The sequence below is a fragment of the Phacochoerus africanus genome, chromosome 3, assembly GCF_016906955.1.
Source record: "Phacochoerus africanus isolate WHEZ1 chromosome 3, ROS_Pafr_v1, whole genome shotgun sequence".
In the NCBI taxonomy this organism is placed as follows: Eukaryota; Metazoa; Chordata; class Mammalia; order Artiodactyla; family Suidae; genus Phacochoerus; species Phacochoerus africanus.
The window spans coordinates 48318684-48337015 of NC_062546.1; the positions used below are offsets into that span (position 1 = coordinate 48318684).

An 18332-nucleotide genomic window follows, 5' to 3' on the forward strand; every position below is an offset into this window, starting at 1 on the left:
TAAAAAATAAAAAAAATCTGACCACATATCTATGGAGTATTGGAACACTGAAGAGATTTCCAGGCTCACTGCATTAACAGGCCTATTTTAGCAGAACCGCAGTCTGCGTTTGCGAAGGGTTTGTTGCATTAAAACCCAGAGTGCTTGAAAAGGAAAGGGAGGGTATTAATTTGGATGGTAAATTTAAAAATCTGAAAAACCTTAACCAGGTTTGTAAAAAGAGACCAAACGCTGACAGCGAACTGCTAATTTTGTTACTTATGGCCAGGATACGCTTAAGGAAGAACTAGGAGTTGGAAAAACATTTAATTAATGTTATTAAACTGGGGACTCCTAAAACTTCCCTGTACTGCACTTGTCCACGCCTTGCTCGAAGCCCCTCCCCCGGCCCCGGTCCCGCCCCCAATCTCTGCCCGCCACCAGAGGCAGCGTGGTGCGCAGGCGCTGGCTGCCCCTGGACGCTTGAAGGGCTTGAAAACTTGTGTCTGTCACCGGGAAGGTGAGAGGCCCATGGAGGGAGCGGGTCGCGGCGCCGAGAGGCTTACCTCCTGCGTGTGTGCTGACAAGGAGGCTGCCTTTCAGGAGAGCTTCCCCCTGGGCAGTCACGAAGTGGCGCGCTGGTTCCCGGGCCACACGGACAAGGGTGGTTCTGGCGGCATGCTGCGGAACCGCACCATTTACCTGGTTCTTTGGGGTGTCGCTCTCAAGCTGGGCACGTGGGGGTCGCGGGGACCTGGTCCCTGATTCCCAGCAAGACCCTCCAGCCGCTGCGTTCCTAAAGCCTCAGTTTCCCCGTATGCTCTGAAAGATATGCTTTCCTGAATGTTATTTTGAGGATGAAGCGAAGGAGGGATAGGATAGCACCTTTGAAGTTGTATTCAGCTTTTTAATTACCCCAACACCTTTGAGACAGGTCGAGTCATTGTAGTCTTCTACTTAAGCCTCTCTGGGAGTTTCTTACTGTTTGTCAAAATTCCGCCGCCAGAACACCTCTAGCAAGGGTCCAGCCCTTCTCAATGTGATGGATGGCCACGCTCCTTCTGCTCTGTTTAGTGTGTGCATTAGTTCGTGATTCCCCTCACCTGCTCTGCTGGGCTCCGAGCGGAGCGCTCCTCATTGGAAGTTCAATACTCCATCTGTGGTCGCCCACTTATGGAAGCAGTGGAAGCAGACAGGCTCTGGCCCCACCCTGTGATGTGCAGCTGCCACTCAGGCCCGGATCTGAGGGGCTCTTCCCTAAGCCACCAGGGTTGAATTTGAAGGAGGCGCTGCGCAGTTATCTGCGGTTGGTAGAACTCGAAACTGGAGGATTTCTGAACAATAGTTGAATTGCTTTTTAGGGAGGGGGCTGGAGAAGGTAGGAGTGGGGGAGCAGCAACTGTGCGAAGAGAAGTGAGATGGAATGGACAGAGTATTCAAATGGCTTGCTTCCAAAACTGCCGAGTATGGTCTATCTGCATAGCATTAGAGGCAGCTTTCGGAAAGGACTTTTATGGCTGAAGTTTCTAAACTGACTTAGTAAAGAATTGAAAAGTGAAATACTTTCACTCATTTGTGCAGAATATATGACTCTTCATTGTACAGAATGAAAAAGGTTTATGAAGATTCACATGAAACAAAAGCTGGCATCCAACTTGATTCAGAGAGAAGTGAAAGGGCAGTGAGTTAATGATATGTGAACTTTGCAGGCTCATGCCAGAAGATCAGGAGATCTAAGATGTCCTAGTTCTCCCACTGACTCTTTTAAGAGATCTTCTGCAACTTAGTAACCACTTAACTTTTTTTTTTTTTTTTGCCATGCCAGTGGCATAGGTAAGTTTCTGGGCCAAGGATTGAACCCATGCCACAGCAGTGACAACATGGGGACCTTAACCTACTAGCCACTGGGGAACTCCAGTAACTTTACCTTTGGCTCTCCATTTCCTTATACTTCTCTGGAAGTAGAGATTGACAGGGTGTTGGGTGGTAGGCCATATCCCCTCAGATACTTTACCTCTGTAAGTTGATACTATTATTTAAAATGTTCTATTTTCTATTATTTTAAATCGTGGATTTTAAAGTATTTACTTGTGCAAAATTTCTGAAGGCTTCTGATTTACTAACCTTTCTTAAAATTTTAGGGAAGACACGTCAGGCATTTGCCTAAGGCTTCTGTGTAGAATGGAGCTGGAGGAGCCTTATTTGTGGTAAGTAATTACTTAGATTTCTTCAGAATGGAAAGACTGAGAAATTTGGGTAAATACAGCATAATCTTCATTGTCTTTGGTATTTGCTGGCCATTGTAGGGATTTAAATATAGCTAGTGGAATTCACGTTCATTTCAAAAAGTGTAGTTCCAGCTGAACCTCTCAAGTTTAAATTGGCACCAGGGCAACTCTAGGAAGAAGAATTTAGATTACTCCATCATGACATAACAGAACCCTAACCTGATTTCTAGTTACCTTTTGCTTTCTTACGAATCATTCTCTTGGCTCACTGAAGATTCGGAGGCTGAACCTTGGGGAATCCCAAAACGGCACTGGTTAGACATACATGGATTGTAGTATTACGGTGACTGTATCGGCAGCTGGCCTTTGTATTTTTGGTTTCCAGGGTTACCTACAGGTAGATGTCAAGGAATTCCTCAGCTTGGTTGCACAATTCAGAAACGCTAAGAGAATGTATCCCCTTTCTGTGACAAGGTTTTTCAGGAAATAATGTAGTATTTAAAGGCAATTTCGTGGACTTGTATGATGATTTAGAGTTAGTGGTGTAGTTTTAGAAAATAAAGTCCTTCTAGGTTGAATCTTAATAAGTTAGTTAGCCCTCGTATTACCAAGTAGATTCCTGCTTTGTATTTTATCAGCTTTGTCTAAAAGCATATCTAAGATTCTCATCTCAAGTTTCCATTTTCTTTACTCTTTTATGTCCTTGTAAAAGCAGAAGTTGGCCAGTTCTGAGAGTTAACATATAAAGAGATTCAGTTCTGTGTTCAACCTTACATACAAAACATTAATTGCTGAAAGTGTTAATCTCAGTGTGATTCATTTGATTTCCTATTGACATGCCATTTCTTGTCAGTGTTTGAAGAAGGCCTGCTGCTTCTGGAGAAGAAACAAAGCTTGCTCTCAGCTAGTTTCTGTTGTGTGAGGAAGAGATGGTGCTTTTGTAGTAGAGAGTAGTAGGTCCCTGAGGTGATAGGTCCCTTTGACAATCTGATACACCCTCTTTTGGGAAAATGTACATATTTTCACACTAGAAAATGTATGTCTAAATTTAGAAGTCTTTGAATAATTGGCAATTTGGTGTAATTAAATTACATTAGAAGCTTCATTCTCTAATCAAGTTGGAGAATGCCTTTTTAGGCTTTTGGCCCGAAAGCTACTCAATACTTCCCATAACCTATAAACCGTGATTTTGAAAATCTTTCTCAATTTTCGAATTCTACTAACATCATACACCTCGTATATATTTAATGATTGCTTTGGGAATTATTTTTTGATGCAATGATAGTTTGCTGTATATCATATTAGAATTAAAGTGAAGAGATTCAGTGATCAGTGGTAGTAAAGTACAAAGTTATTCACAATTTTGAGAGAATTTTGATAATTTTGGAAAACATTTTCCCCCCTTTGTATGGCATAGAGGTACTCCTGAGAGTAAGCCAGATATTCCATTTGACTTCACACCAGAAAACTACAAGGTATGAGTTGGTTAACATCATAATTAATTTATAGAATATTTAGTGTCTTCCAGATGTATAAAAACAGGTGCTTTTTCTTTGGTACAGAGGATAGAGGCAATTGTAAAAGGAAAACAAAAACAAACAAAAAAACTACCCAGAAGGGCATAAAGCAGCAGCTATATTTCTAGTCATGGATTTAGTCCAAAGACAGAATGCATGACTGCCCATCTCTGCCATGAACAAGGTACTTTATTTTTGCATTAGTTTGAAAGAGGAGAGATTGTGTATGGCAACTTCCTTATGTAGAAATTCCTGTGACAGTCATAAATGTGATATTCTAGGAGTTTGAAGCCCTTTCATCATTTATGTTTCATACCTCAAATTACATATTTGTTTTAGGGTCCCCTTAATAATGCAGAGAACTGAAAGGGTAGAGCTTTTTATCCTTGCAGGAAATAGTAAAGGCATTGTAGAGAAAGGGGTTTTCTTTTTTTCCATCTTTGAGAGAAATGGCAATAACAATAATAAGGTTAAAAGTCCCAAATGTGTGTAATTTCCTGTCAAGATATTTCAAAAATGAATATGCTATTTAAATGCTAGAAGTACAGAGAAAAGGATCTGTTCACAGCTAATGTGAATCTTTTTAATATTTGCATCTTTGGCTACATCTGTATGATACATGGTATTTATACTATATGATTATGGCACCTTGGAATCGGAAACATACAGAAATCTTATGGGTGACTCATTTAAATAAAGTTAGTATATTCACATATATTTTAGGGTTCCTTTTTTTCTAATAGTGTTTTCAGCAGTAATCCAAATTTCAGTTTTTTCACATCCTATTTATGTAACTCCATTTGTATGGTACTTTGTAGCAGTGTATTGTTTACAAAAGTGCCATACAAAACTCTATATTATTTGATCCTTATGAGAATCACACAACTAATAAGTCAATGTGATATAATGGAAAATATCTTTTATTTTGAATTAAGAGACCTGATTTTCTTCTGCTTACTTCCATCTGCAATGAAGATTTTGAACTAGATAGACATCTTTCAATTATTATGTAATGACTTCTAAGTGGTAGAGCTGACTGTTTCCACTTGTATGCATTTTTTTCTGCTTGACAATTGTGGATATTCTGCTATACTTTGTTCTCCTTTTCACTTTCTAAGTTTTATTTGGTCTAACTATTAGATTGGACCATTATTATCTTTCTTGGAGTATAGGATGTTCTCAATTCATCTAATGGAAACGATGCAAATTTTAGCTCATTGATCTGTTTTTAAAAAGAATTTTATTGAACTATAGTTGTTACAATGATGTGTTAGATTGAAATGTACAGCAAAGTGATTCAGTTATATACATATATATATATTTTTTTCAAATTCTTTTCCATTATTGGCTATAATAAGTTATTGAATGTAGTTGTGTGTGGTATACAGTAGATCTTTGTTTTTTACTTTTATATATGTTAGTGTGTATGGGTTAATCCCAAACTCCTTATTTATCTCCTTTGGTGACCATAAATTTGTTTTCTATATCTGAGTCTATTTCTGTTTTGTAAATAAATTTGTATCATTTTTTTTTTAGATTCTACATACAGGTGATATCATAGGATATTTGTCTTTTCTCTGACTTACTATGATAATCTCTAGGTCCATCCATTTTGCTGCACATGGCATTTCACTCCTTCTTATGACTGAGTAATATTTTCTGTGTGTGTGTGTGTGTGTGTGTGTCTGTCTGTCTGTCTGTCTGTCTCTGTCTGTGTGTTTACTTCTTCTTTATCCATCTGTCAGTGGATATTTAGATTGCTTTCAGTTCTTGGCCATTGTAAAGAGTGCTGCAATGAACATTGGTGTGTATGTATCTTTTGGATTTAGAGCTTCCTCCAGAAATATGCCCAGGAGTGGGATTGCAGGATCATATGATAACTCTATTTATAATTTTTAAGGAACCTCCTTAATGTTCTCCAAGCTGGCTGCACCAGTTTATATTCTTACCAGCAGTGTAGGAGGGTCTCTTTTGCTCCACACCCTCTCCAGCATTAATTATTTGTAGACATTTTAATGATGGCCATACTGACTGGTGTGAGGTGATTCCTCATTTACATTTATCTATTAATTAGCAATATTGAGCATTTTTTCACATGCCTATTGGCCACCTGTATGTCTTCTTTGGAGAAATGTATACTTAAGAGTTTTTGCCTTTTTTTTTCTTTTTTTTTTTTTTATTGTTTCTTCCGCAACACAATTTTTTTCCCCACTTTATAGCATGGAGATCCAGTTAAACATACATGTATACATACTTTTTTCTCCCATTATCACACGCCATCATATGTAAGGAGACATGGTTCTCAGTGCTACACAGCGGGATCTCATTGTTAGTCCATTCCAAAAGAAAAAGTTTGCATCCGTTAACCCCAAGCTCCCAATCCATCCCACTCCCTACCCCTCCTGCCAGGCAACCATAATTCTATTCTCCTAGTCCATGATTTTCTTTTTTGTGGAAAGGTTCATTTGTGCTGTATATTACATTCCAGATATAAGTGATATCTTACAGTATTTGTCTTTTTCTGACTTACTTCACTCAGGATAAGAGTCTCTAGTTCCATCCATGTTGCTGCAAATGGCATTATTTTTTTCCTTTTTATGACTGAGTAGTATTCCTTGTGTATATATACCACATCTTCCTAATCCAGTCGTCTGTCAGTGAGCCTTTGGGTTGTGTCCATGTCTTGGCCATTGTGAATAGTGCTGCAATGAACATGTGGGTGCATGTGTCTTTGTCAAGGAAAGTTTTGACTGGATATATGCCCAGGAGTGGGGTTGCTGGGTCATATGGTAGATCTATGTATAGTTTTCTAAGATACCTCCATACTGTTCTCCATAGTGGGTCTATCAGCTTACATTCCCACCAACAGTGCAGGAGGGTTCCCTTTTCTCCACACCCCCTCCAGCATTTGTTATTTGTGGACTTAGTAATGATGGCCATTCTGACCGGTGTGAGGTGGTACCTCATAATAGTTTTGATTTGCATTTCTCTAATAATCAGGGATGTTGAGCATTTTTCATGTGCTTGTTGGCCATCTGTATGTCTTCCTTGGAGAAATGTCTATTCACATCTTTTTGCCCATTTTTCCATTGGGTTGTTGGGTTTTTTGCTGTTGAGTTGTATAGTTTGTTTGTATATCCTAGAGATTAAGCCCTTGTCAGTTACATCATTTAACACTATTTTCTCCCATTCTGTAAGTTGTCTTTTTGCTGTCTTTTTGGTTTTCTTTGCTGTGCAAAAACTTGTCTGTTTGATTAGGTCCCATTGGTTTACTTTTGCTTTTATTTCTGTTGCTTTCGGAGACTTACCTGAGAAAACATTTGTAAGGTTGATGCCAGAGAATGTTTTGCCTATGTGCTCTTCCAGGAGTTTGGTGGTGTCTTGTCTTATATTTAGGTCTTTCAGCCATTTTGAGTTAATTTTTGTGCATGCTGTGAGGGTGTGTTTTAGTTTCATTGATCTGCATGTAGCTGTCCAGGTTTCCCAGCAATTCTTGCTGAATAGACTGTCTTTTCCCCATTTTATATTCTTGCCTCCTTTGTCAAAGATTAGTTGACCATAGGTGTTGGGGTTTATTTCTGGGTTCTCTATTCTATTCCATTGGTCTGTCTGTCTGTCTGTTTTGGTACCAGTACCACACTGTTTTGATGACTGTGGCTTTGTAATATTGGGTGAGGCCTGGAAGAGTTATGCCTTCTGTTTGGTTTATGTTCCTCAGGATTGCTTTGGCAATTCTGGGTCTTTTGTGGTTCCATATAAATTTTTGGATTGTTTTTTCTAGTTCTGTGAAAAATGTCATGGATACTTTGATAGGGATTGCCTTGAATCTGTAGATTGCTTTGGGTAGTATGGGCATTTTTACAATATTAATTTTTCAAACCCAGGAGCATGGAATATCTTTCCATTTCCTTACATCTTCTTTAATTTCCTTGAATAATATTTTATAGTTTTCAGCATGTAGGTCCTTTGCCCCCTTGCTCAGGTTGTCTTTTTTTTTTTTTTTTTTTTGACTTTTTAGGGTGGCACCTGCAGCATATGAAAGTTCCCAGGCTGGGGGTCGAATTGGAGCTCTGGCTGCCTGCCTACGCCACAGCCTCAGCAACACCAGATCCAAGCCAAGTCTGTGATTTATACCACAGCTCATAGCAAAGCTGGATCCTTAACCCAGTGAGTGAGTCCAGGGATAGAACCCACGTCCTTGTGCATATTGGTTTGGTTTACTACCACTGAGCCACAGTGGGAACTCCTCTGCCCATTTTTTGATTAGGTTTTTTCTTTTTCTTCTTTTTTTAAATCTGTATGAGCAGTTTGCATATTTTGGAAACTAAATCTTTGCTGGTCACATCATTTGCAGTTTTAGCCTATTCCATAGGTTGTCTTTTCGTTTTGTTTGTGGTTTCCTTTTAAGTTTAATTAGGTCCTGTTTGTTTATTTTTGTTTTTATTTCTATTCCTCAAGGAGTTGGAGCCAATAATATGTTGCTGCAATTTATGTGCATAGTGTTCTACCTATGTTTTCCTTAGGAGTTAGTATCCAGTCTTACATTTACAGCTTTAATCCATTTGAGTTTAGTTTTGTTTATGTATGTGTAATGGTAGAGAATATTCTAATTTCATTCATTTGCACGTCACTGTCCATTTTCCCCAGCACCTCTTATTAAAGAAGCTGCCTGTTCTACATTGTATATTCTTGCCTCCTTTGTCGTAGATTAATTGATCATAATTGTGTGGCTCATTGAGCTCTTATTTGCCTTTTTCCATTCTCTAATACTTGTGGACCCTTAGTAATTTGTTTTGACTGTGAAAAAATGTTGTAAAACAAGTTTGGTTGGTATTAAGTAAACAGAGTTGCTTTTTTTTTTCAATAAATCATATATGTGTCTAGGATTTTTCCCAATTGCTTACATTATTTTTATAATAGCCAACTTCCTAAGTAATGATTTAGGTGTGTTTCTAATTGTAGACACTTTTTCTTGCAAAAATTTAGATTTTTAATAATGGCAAACTTTCTTGAAGTCTTGCTTAGCAGAATGAAATAAATGACAAATTAATATGAGAACATTTCAAAAGTATTGTCAGAGTTCCCACTGTGGCTCAGTGGTAATAAACCCGATTAGTATCCATGAGGATACAGGTTCAATCCTTGGCCTCCCTCAGAAGTTTGAGGATCCAGTGTTGTGAGCTGTGGTGTAGGTTGTAGAATTGGCTTGGATCTGGCATTGCTGTGGCTGTGGTGCAGGTCTGTGGTCGATAACTTCAGTTCCAATTCAACCCCTCACCTGGCAACTTTAGCTCCAATTCAACCCCTAGCCTGGCAACTTCCATATGCCACAAGTGCAGCCCTAAAAACCAAAAAAAAAAAAACAAAAACAAAAACAAAAAAAGGCAAGTTCATTTAGAATTGGATGTGTATGTGTGAGAGGCAATAAGTAGCTTAGCATATAGCGAAGATTCTTTCCACTTTACATTTGAGTTTTTGCTTGTTTGTTCGTTTCTTTGTTTTGTGGTACCTGAGGCATGCAGAACTTCCTGGGCCATGGATAGAACCTGTGCCACAGGAGTAACCTGAGCCACTGCAGGGACAATGCTGGGTACTTAACCTGCTGAGCCACCAGGGAACTCCTACATTTGAGACATTTAAAGTTATTCTTTCTTTACACCCTTTCTCCTTCAAAGAAAAACCCAACCTTATAACAAAGACAAAATCCAGAGGCTCATGCATTATTGCTTTAACTATCACTAAGTCATAGGAAGGGGTGCAGTAGCACCCTAGGGGAGCGTTTTAAAATTAGACACCAGAGCCTTGTAATTATTTCAATGGTATGGCTCTAGCATGTGTGTTGTTTTTTTTTTTTTTTTTTTTTGTCTTTTTAGGGCCGCGGCTGTGGCATATGGAAGCTGTCAGGCTAGGGGTCCAGCTGGAGCTGCAGCTGCCAACCTATGCCACAGCCACAGCCACGCCAGTTCTGAGCCAGGCCAAGGATTTAACCTGCGTCCTCATGGATACCAGTTGGGTTCGTCACCACTAAGCCACAGTGGGAACTCCTAACGTGCATTTTGAGAGAGCTCCCCAGATTAGATCTCTAGAAAGTCGTAGCCAGTATTACAGTCATGATAGACTGTGTGTTGACCAGCCCTGGCAAATAGCTTAAAAACCTTGCTTTCCTTAACCGCCTTGACCTGAACAAGAGAGTTGTGCTCACATAGAGTTTTCTTTGGTCTGAATCTCAGTATGTCAAAGCAGATATTTGATGTGAAAGGTTGGGGAGTACTAGTCTATAAGATCCAGCTTTTTAAAAGTGTGTTTTAATAGGAAATAGAAATGGTATTTTGAATTGTTCTGGTGATGTGTGTGTGTGCGTATGTGTAGGCATGTAAAGCAATACCAGTTAATAGATAAGCTTTAATTTTCAACATTTTTTCTCTTACCATACTATCTGCATGCACTGTATATCAGCAGTAACATGAAGGATTTTTTGAAAAATTGTTGCAAGATTTAAAAACTACAGTTGTTAAATTTATTAGGGTTTGTCCTCAAAATTTTTGCCATTTAGTAATCTTAAATACAAAACATAATCGTTTCCATTATACAACATTATACAACAGATACACAGTATACACATTATACAATTACTATATATATATTATATAATATATAATAAAATATAGAATATTTTATTTTAATAAAACATTATACAACAGATAATGGAGCGTTTATACCCCTCCAAAGAGAGGCACCATAAGCCATATGAGGATTGACATGGAACTGTGGATGGAGACTCAACACTCACTTCGGCCTGTCTGGTGGAGTCGGAACTCTCCTGTTGACCATCTCATTCACTCGCATTCACACAACATCTCCAAACAGCTGCCCATCGCCTTAGAGTTGCGGTTTCCTCTCCTGGCTCCTCTATGAGAACCCCTGTGAGACTACCAGGGTTAACTCTGGGAGATGATCAGGCTCCCCTTCTACCTCTTAGGGGCAGGCCACCAAATTGAACCCAGGTTCTTACCAGTCTGACGGGTGGTGCTCCTCACTGGGTTGAGTTGTGCTCTCAGTGTCCATGTCCTGACACAACGGGAGGGCTAGTCTTCTACGGATCAATCAGTCTGCTGGTGCCAGGGGAGGTCACCTCTCCCTGTGTCCCGAAGGTTGCAGCCCAGTGACGAAGTGAAATCACCATCTCTGAATCCCAGATGAGCCCCCAAGAAATGTTCCAGGACTTATGTATAGAGAAATGGGACACGAAGGCTTTTTGCCAGGACACAGCATGTATTTGTGCTGGCACTGGCTCAGCAGATTCATATCAAAAGGCTGAGGCCCAGATGCAGTGGGACACCGTCTTATATACCCTCCATTTTTTTTTTCTTTTACACTTTGGTCCCTTTGTCCCCCTTAAAAGGTAACATACATTCTGTAATTCCTGAGTGGACAGTTATAGATATGCTTGCACCCATGGATTCAGGTTATGTTACATTGTTACAGAACTGTGCATGCATGTGCAGGTGCTAATGTTGCATGTGGCCTTTCTTCTGGGAGGGCCCTTCTCCCCCCCCCGCCCACTACAGTACATAGGTACCTATATGGACAGATATTTTCAAGATAGGAGAGAAGAACCTTCCTAGTTAATAGCCAATGAACTAGCATAGTGATTTAGAGGTGGGGTCTGTGGGCTTCTGTTTATGCATTTGCCCAGGCCCTGCCAATGTCAGGGGACTGTGTCATTTATCCTTTTAGGAGCCTCTCTCTGCACCAAGTTCTTAGTCACTTCAGGCAGCCCTCACTCTACATTCACAGTAAAAGCGTGGTCCCCCTTCGTCTTGCCACCGAGTTCCTCCTGGTCATTTAGGCTGTGCAGGTACCCACATCCTGAGTGGGCATCAGTAGCCAGCCCTGTGTGGAGAGTCAGGGAAGGGACACTCTGCTGTTCCTACCACCCAAGAATGAAGGAAGCCCTAGTTCCTCTTTCTGTGCTTTCTGTGCTCTCACCTGTATTTATTTCAGCACTTTTCTTTATCTACCAGAGCTCACTCATAATCTTCACTCTATATAGCATGTATTGACACAGAAAAAAGTGAATTTATTTTAGCTCATACAGGGCAGCATATCCAGTGCAGTGCCTGCACCTGGACAAACCTCTTCTTGAGCAACAAAATACAAAGTATCTATCAGTGACTAAAAATAATAGCAACATGCTGTAGTTGGGGCCAATTATGGGCAAAAAGTTACAAAGATTCTAAAAACCCATCTGGTACTTCTGAAGAGCCTGGAATGGAAGCAGAACTCTATGGGGCCTTCCTGGGGCAGGCCCTTCCCCCAGATCCTCTGCTTTAGCTCTTCGCTGAAGTATAACATTTATCTTGTTGGACATTTCCAGGAGCATCCTGACCTGACCTCCTTGGGCAGCCACAAGAACAAAGGATTTCTGTACCAAGAAGTTTGCATCACCCAACCATGCCCTTTCCTCACCCTGCCTTGAAATTTCGTTTCAGAGTTCCACTGTTGGGAAAAGGGATTGGTGGGGTGTCTGGAGTACTGGAACACGGGTTCAATTCCCAGCCCAGAACAGTGGGTTAAGGATCCAACATTGCTGCATCTGCAGCTGCATCGCAAGTAGGGATCAATCTGATCCCTGGCCTGGGAGCTCCGTGTGCTGCAGGGTGGCCAAAAATAAAAATATTGCAAATACAAATAAAAAGGCTTTGGAATTTTGGTTCAGGGAATTCGGGATATTTGGGGGCACAAGCCACTCATCTCCCTGCATGGCCCTGTAGTACACATTGCTCTTCTCTAAACTCTGACATTTTGGTTTGTTTAGCCTCACTGTGCTTTGGACAGAGGGACTTGTGCCAACAAGCCCAGAGCAAAAGCATGGTATGGAAAGCAAAAGCAGGTTGCTACACATACACCCTGCACACAGCACCACCAATGGTGTGGCCAGATCACCGCCTCAGTCACCCCTTTAGCCTGACCCTGAACCTGCCTCTACCTTCACCCCATATGAGGAACCAGCTCCCCGCAAGGAAGCAAGGGGACTCATTTTATGATTTCACTCTCTACCTTCACCCCATATGAGGAACCAGCTCCAACAAGGAAGCAAGGGGACTCATTTTATGATTTCACTCTCTCCATTGCAGGGGGGGCCCCAGTAAAGACTAAACCTAAATTTCTTCTCTGGTCTCTTCAATTTTCATTGATTAAGGAAGCCAAGAGCCCAGGTTGGTAAGCGATTTTATGGCACCCAGTGTGGGGCAGTTGTCCTGTTTCTGGAAGAGGATCTGGGCATCTCCATGGCCACCTAATACAGCTTCCCCATGAGTGATGAGCAGCCCCCTGAACCTCCGGTTGCAGTGTCACCATGCTGGGTAAGTGTGCCTTCTTGGCTCTTGGCCTCCTTAATCAATGGAAATTAATAAGAGGCCAGACAGGAAAATGCGGGTTAGGCTTTATAGGGGACGCTTCTGCCTCAGGGGTGGAGGGTGGGCACAACAAACAGGTTCCCTTGCTTGCTCCCTTTCTGGGGGTGGGGGGACATCTGGTTCCTTATATGGGAGAGGGTAGGGGTAGGTCCAGAGGTCAGGCCAGAGGGGTGGCTGAGGTGGTCTGCCCAGCACTTTGGTGGTGCTGTATCCAGGGGCAGGCATAGTACTTGCTTTTGCTCCCCATACCCTGTTTTTGCTCTGGGCTCTTAAGAAGTGGCAGTTGGGTTTTTAGATTCTTTTGTATCTTTTTTTTTTTTATTTTTAGGGCTGGGCCCATGACATATTGGAGGTTCCCAGGATAGGGATTGAATTGGAGCAGTGGCAGCAATGTGGGATCTGAGCCATGTCTGCAATCTATGCCACAGCTCACAGCAGCATTGGACCCTTAACCAACTGACCGAGACCAGGGATTGAAACCGGGTCCTCATGGATGCTGCTCAGATTTGTTTCTGCTGAGCCACAACAGGAACTCCCTGATTATTTTGTATCTTCTTGGCCCTAATTTGCCCCAAGGCTGCCTGTCCAGAGTTGTCTTCAGTCCTTATAGCTTATATGTATTTTTTTAAAATGTTTTTAAAAACATTTTTAATTTTTTTAAACATTCAAGGAGATGTTTGTCCAGGTGCAAGCATTGCAGCCACTGGAGCAAAGGGCCCCAGGTCCCAGGTCCCCCACACTTAACCAATTTGTCACTATAACTTAAAATGATTGACTATGTGTAGAGAATTCAGAAACCTTGATACTTTTATTAAAACTACAAATGAATTTTTTCTTTTTGTAAGGGAAAAAGGCTCTGTCCTTCACTGTCCTCACCTCTCACATTGAGGATGAAAAAAGGTGTTACCTCACCAGCACATGATACGTTAGTTTTGAGGTTACATATTAAGCTAGAAGAGAAACTGCAAAAGCTCCAAAACAATACACTCATTGTATCTTCTCATCTTTCATATTTATTTATTTTCTTGCTCAGCAAATATGTCTTTATCCTATACTCTGTGCCAAGCAGAGAGGTTTCAGAAATAATAGAAGGTAGGAAAAAAAATAGATGGGGTTCTGCCCTTTGGAGTTTAGTGTCCAGTGAGAAGGATGAATAAATTCAAAGAATCACAGAAATAAATGTAAAATTGCCACTGCTGAATGCAGCACCTTAGCCCTCCTGGGGTGGTGCTCTAAGGGAGAATAGAACAGGGAACTCCACTCCAATTGTGATGCTTTCATAGAAAGCTGTGCCAGTTTTTGCCACAGATAACACTAATGTTTTACATTTTCTGTTGACAACGCAAGGTATGTACTTTCACAACCTAATTTAACAGTCTTATAGCTGCCTTCTTTTCCAGACAAGATGTAAGCTCTCCTAAGTTGCACATTTAAGAAAGATACTATTTGAGAAAGTTCAACGTTAATTCATGCTTTAATGGAAAAAATAAAAGTCATTAAAAGAAAAAAAAGCAAATTTAGTACTTAAAAATAACTTCTTATTAAATAAATATTTAATTAAAAAGGTGTCTTTTTTTGCCCTTTCTTGGGCCGCTCCTGCAGCATATGGAGGTTCCCAGGCTAGGGGTCTAATCGGAGCTGTAGCTGTGGGCCTACACCAGAGCCACAGCAACGCGGGATCCGAGCTGTTTCTGTGACCTACACCACAGCTCACTGCAATGCCGGATCGTTAACCCACTGAGCAAGGGCAGGGATCGAACCCGCAACCTCATGGTTCCTAGTCGGATTCGTCAACCACTGCCCCAGGACGGGAACTCCAAAAGGTGTCATTTTTAAAAGTGCAGAGATTACTTTACATTTCCTGTAACAGTGTGTTATGAGTTTTGCCTGCTTTGCAGCCTTACCAACAGTTGATAGCGTCAAACAAAAGTGACATGTTTTGTCGTTTAATTTGCATTTTCTAAAAATTACATAGTATGTTTAACTTTTCATATTTTCTGTTCTGTGAAATCTTTAGCCATGTGTTTAACCCATTTATCTATTTGGTTGCTTCATCTATTTTTTTAATGATTTATAGGAATTCTTTATTAATTATAGATTCTAATACCTTGTTCATTATATAGGTATAGTGGATATCTCCTCCAGTTTGATGTTTGTTCTCTTTGCTTTCTAAGTAAATAGAAATTATTAAAAAATTTTTTTTAAAAAGAGAAAGAGACCATTTCTTCTTCAATATTAAGTAAAGGAAAAGTAGTAGTTGGTCTTTAACAAGAAGATTTTCTTCCAAATTCCACGTGCCAGATGAAATAAACAATATTGTATTGTTAGTACAAGTGTCCTGGGATATTTTACTTGAGTTTTTGTTTTGTTTTTTGCCCACCAGTGGCATGTGGAAGTTTCCAGGTCAGGAATCAAACCTGTGCAGCAACTGCAGCAATGTGGGATCCTCCGCCCACTGAACCACAGGGCGATTTCATGTTTCTGGTATTTGAAGATGATTTAATTTATATCAGGCTGAAGGAGAAAAGTACCAAGCTAAACTTAGAGCACATCAAAATCCAGATATTTATGTTACCAGGAGACACACCATTTAAAGATGGTCAAAATAATATTTTAACATATATGGTTTAATTTTTGAAATATCCATTCCCTCAGAATGTAAAATTCGTGCAAGTCTGTTTCAGAAGATTTAGAAAGAATATTTATATCTACCACAATATCCCATTCCCCAGCGATAATCACAGTTAATGTATTGGCATTTTCTTCTAGTCCTTTTTAATGTTTAGTGTGTGTGTGTGTACACATACAAAAAAGGGAACATTCTGCATTTCATTTTATTTCCTGCTTTTTTCACTTTCTATCACAAAGCCAGATGTTTTTTCCATTACATTAAAAACTGACTAAAACATGGTGAAGAAGTCCTCAATACCATCTCATGTTATTTTTGGTTCCTGTGATTAGTCTATAATAGAATTCTCCAACTAACTTTTGATCCCAGACACTCCTGCTGAGAAGAAATCTTTTTTTTTTTTTTTTTTTGTCTTTTTTCCATTTCTTGGGCCGCTCTGGCGGCATATGGGGGTTCCCAGGCTAGGGGTTGAATTGGAGCTGTAGCCACCAGCCTACACCAGTGCCACAGCAACTCGGGATCCGAGCCGCGTCTGCGACCTACACCACAACTCATGGCAACGCCAGATTGTTAACCCACTGAGCAAGGGCAGGGATCGAACCCGCAACCTCATGGTTCCTAGTCGGATTCGTTAACCACTGCGCCATGATGGGAACTCCCTTTTTTTTTTTTTTTTTTTTTTTGAGATGAAATCTTAAACGGAAAGGATGAGGAAAGAAAGGAAGGAAGGAAATCTGTAAAGTAAAGCTGTTATATTTGGCAGAGATGAATATCATCCTCTTCTCCTTCCCTCTGAGCAGCTTCTGCATGAGTTCTCTGAAAGAGAGTTTGACAACCACTTCATAGTCTATCTTTCATAACAAATAGTAATTACCCGTCTGAATCAGCAGCATCACTGTGTTTCCACCGCTGTGTAAATCACAGACTCTCCATCAACAGCAGCGCAGTCAGCAGACATCAATGTCAGAAATAGATGAGAGGCTAACAAGTACCTAAGAACTAGAACTCAGTTGATGTTTTTAACAAGCATGCCTATATCCACTGATCATCTGGCTTTAGTCATGCTGAATGTGCTATTTTAGTGCTAATAGTATTGTTTCACAAGTTGAACTATCCGTAATACCAAAAATGATGAGTACAGATAAAAGTATATAATCTTAAATGTAGCATTTTAGACTTGCCACTGTAGCTCAAGGGAATCGGTAGTGTCTCTGCACTGCCAGGAAGCAGGTCAGTCCCCCCATGGGGCACAGCGGGCTAAAGGATCCTTCACTGCCACAGCGGGCATAGGTTGCAACTGTGGCCTGGATCCAATCCCTGGCCTGGAACTCCACATGCCACAGGGCAGACAAATAAGAAGAAAAAAAAATAACATCTTATTTGTTTGTATTTACAAGACCCCTTTAAATAATATTTTTTCAGTTTCCTGATTTAAGTCACACCTGCATCTAAGGGTTTTATGATTAAGAGAATGTAAAATGGGGCAGAGAAGAAAGTCTCAGATATTAACAACTTAAATACTTACTGGATCCCAGCACTGGGTATCCGTTAATATTTCTGTCAAAATATTCCTCACTTCAAAGCAAAGTTTTGACCAAGTATATTTGTGAAGGTGATAAAATAGGATAAAATAACTATGTGTGGTAACTCTTTGAGCAAAATACTTAGAATAATTCTGCAAGAAAAATTTAAGAATCTGTCCATTTATACACCCATAAATCCATTGATTTCTGTGATACATTACAAAGTTGTGAATATCAGACTAGTTATTCATTTTTTTAAATATTCATTTTTAGCCACACCTGTGGTACACGGAAGTTCCTGGGACGGAGTCTGAATCCACGCCGCATCCGCAATCCTCACCAAAGGTGCAGAAACACCGGTTTCACCACCCACTGTGCTGGGCCAGGGATCCACAGGTAACACCTCAGAGACAAACCAGACCATTAACCGACTGTGCTACAGCTGGAACTCCTATTTATGTATTTTTAAAGAGAAGTTACGTATTTAAGGTGCACAACATGAGGATTTGAGGTACAAATACATGGTGAAATGATAACTACAGTCAAGTCGATTAATAAATATGTCATCTCTGGAGTTCCCGTTGTGGCGCAGTGAAAATGAATCCGACTGGGAACCATGAGGTTGCAGGTTTGATCCCTGGCCTTGCTCGGTGAGTTAAGGATCCGGCATTGCCATGAGCTGTGGTGTAGGTCACAGACGTGGCTGTGGTGTATGCCAGCAGCTGCAGCTCCAATTAGACCCCTAGGCTGGGAGCCTCAATATGCCACGGGTGTGGCCCTACAAAGACAAAAGACAAAATAATAATAATAATAATAATAAATAAATATGTCATCTCCAAACATAGTTACCATTTTTGTATGAGATAAACTTGCTTAAAATCCAGTCTCTTAGAACATTCTCAGTGTTTGATAGACTTGTTAAGATTAGTCATCATGCCTGTACATTAGTCTCTAGATTTCTTCATCCCGCATAACTGCAACTTTGTATCCTTTGACCACCATCTCTCCCCCTTTCTCCCTCCTCTTCCATCCCCAAC

General features: G+C 40.5%; 1 long non-coding RNA gene across 2 annotated transcripts; it reads left to right on the top strand.

The window, feature by feature from the left end:
- The first annotated feature begins 439 nt into the window (after positions 1–439).
- On the top strand, positions 440–17699 carry LOC125122117 (uncharacterized). Of its 2 annotated transcripts, XR_007133703.1 has the most exons (4): positions 440–499; positions 2121–2186; positions 12927–13089; positions 17569–17699. It is a non-coding gene; the product is annotated as an uncharacterized LOC125122117 (long non-coding RNA). The 2 variants fall into 2 exon arrangements; XR_007133702.1 differs by lacking the exon at positions 12927–13089.
- The last annotated feature ends 633 nt before the right edge of the window (positions 17700–18332 follow it).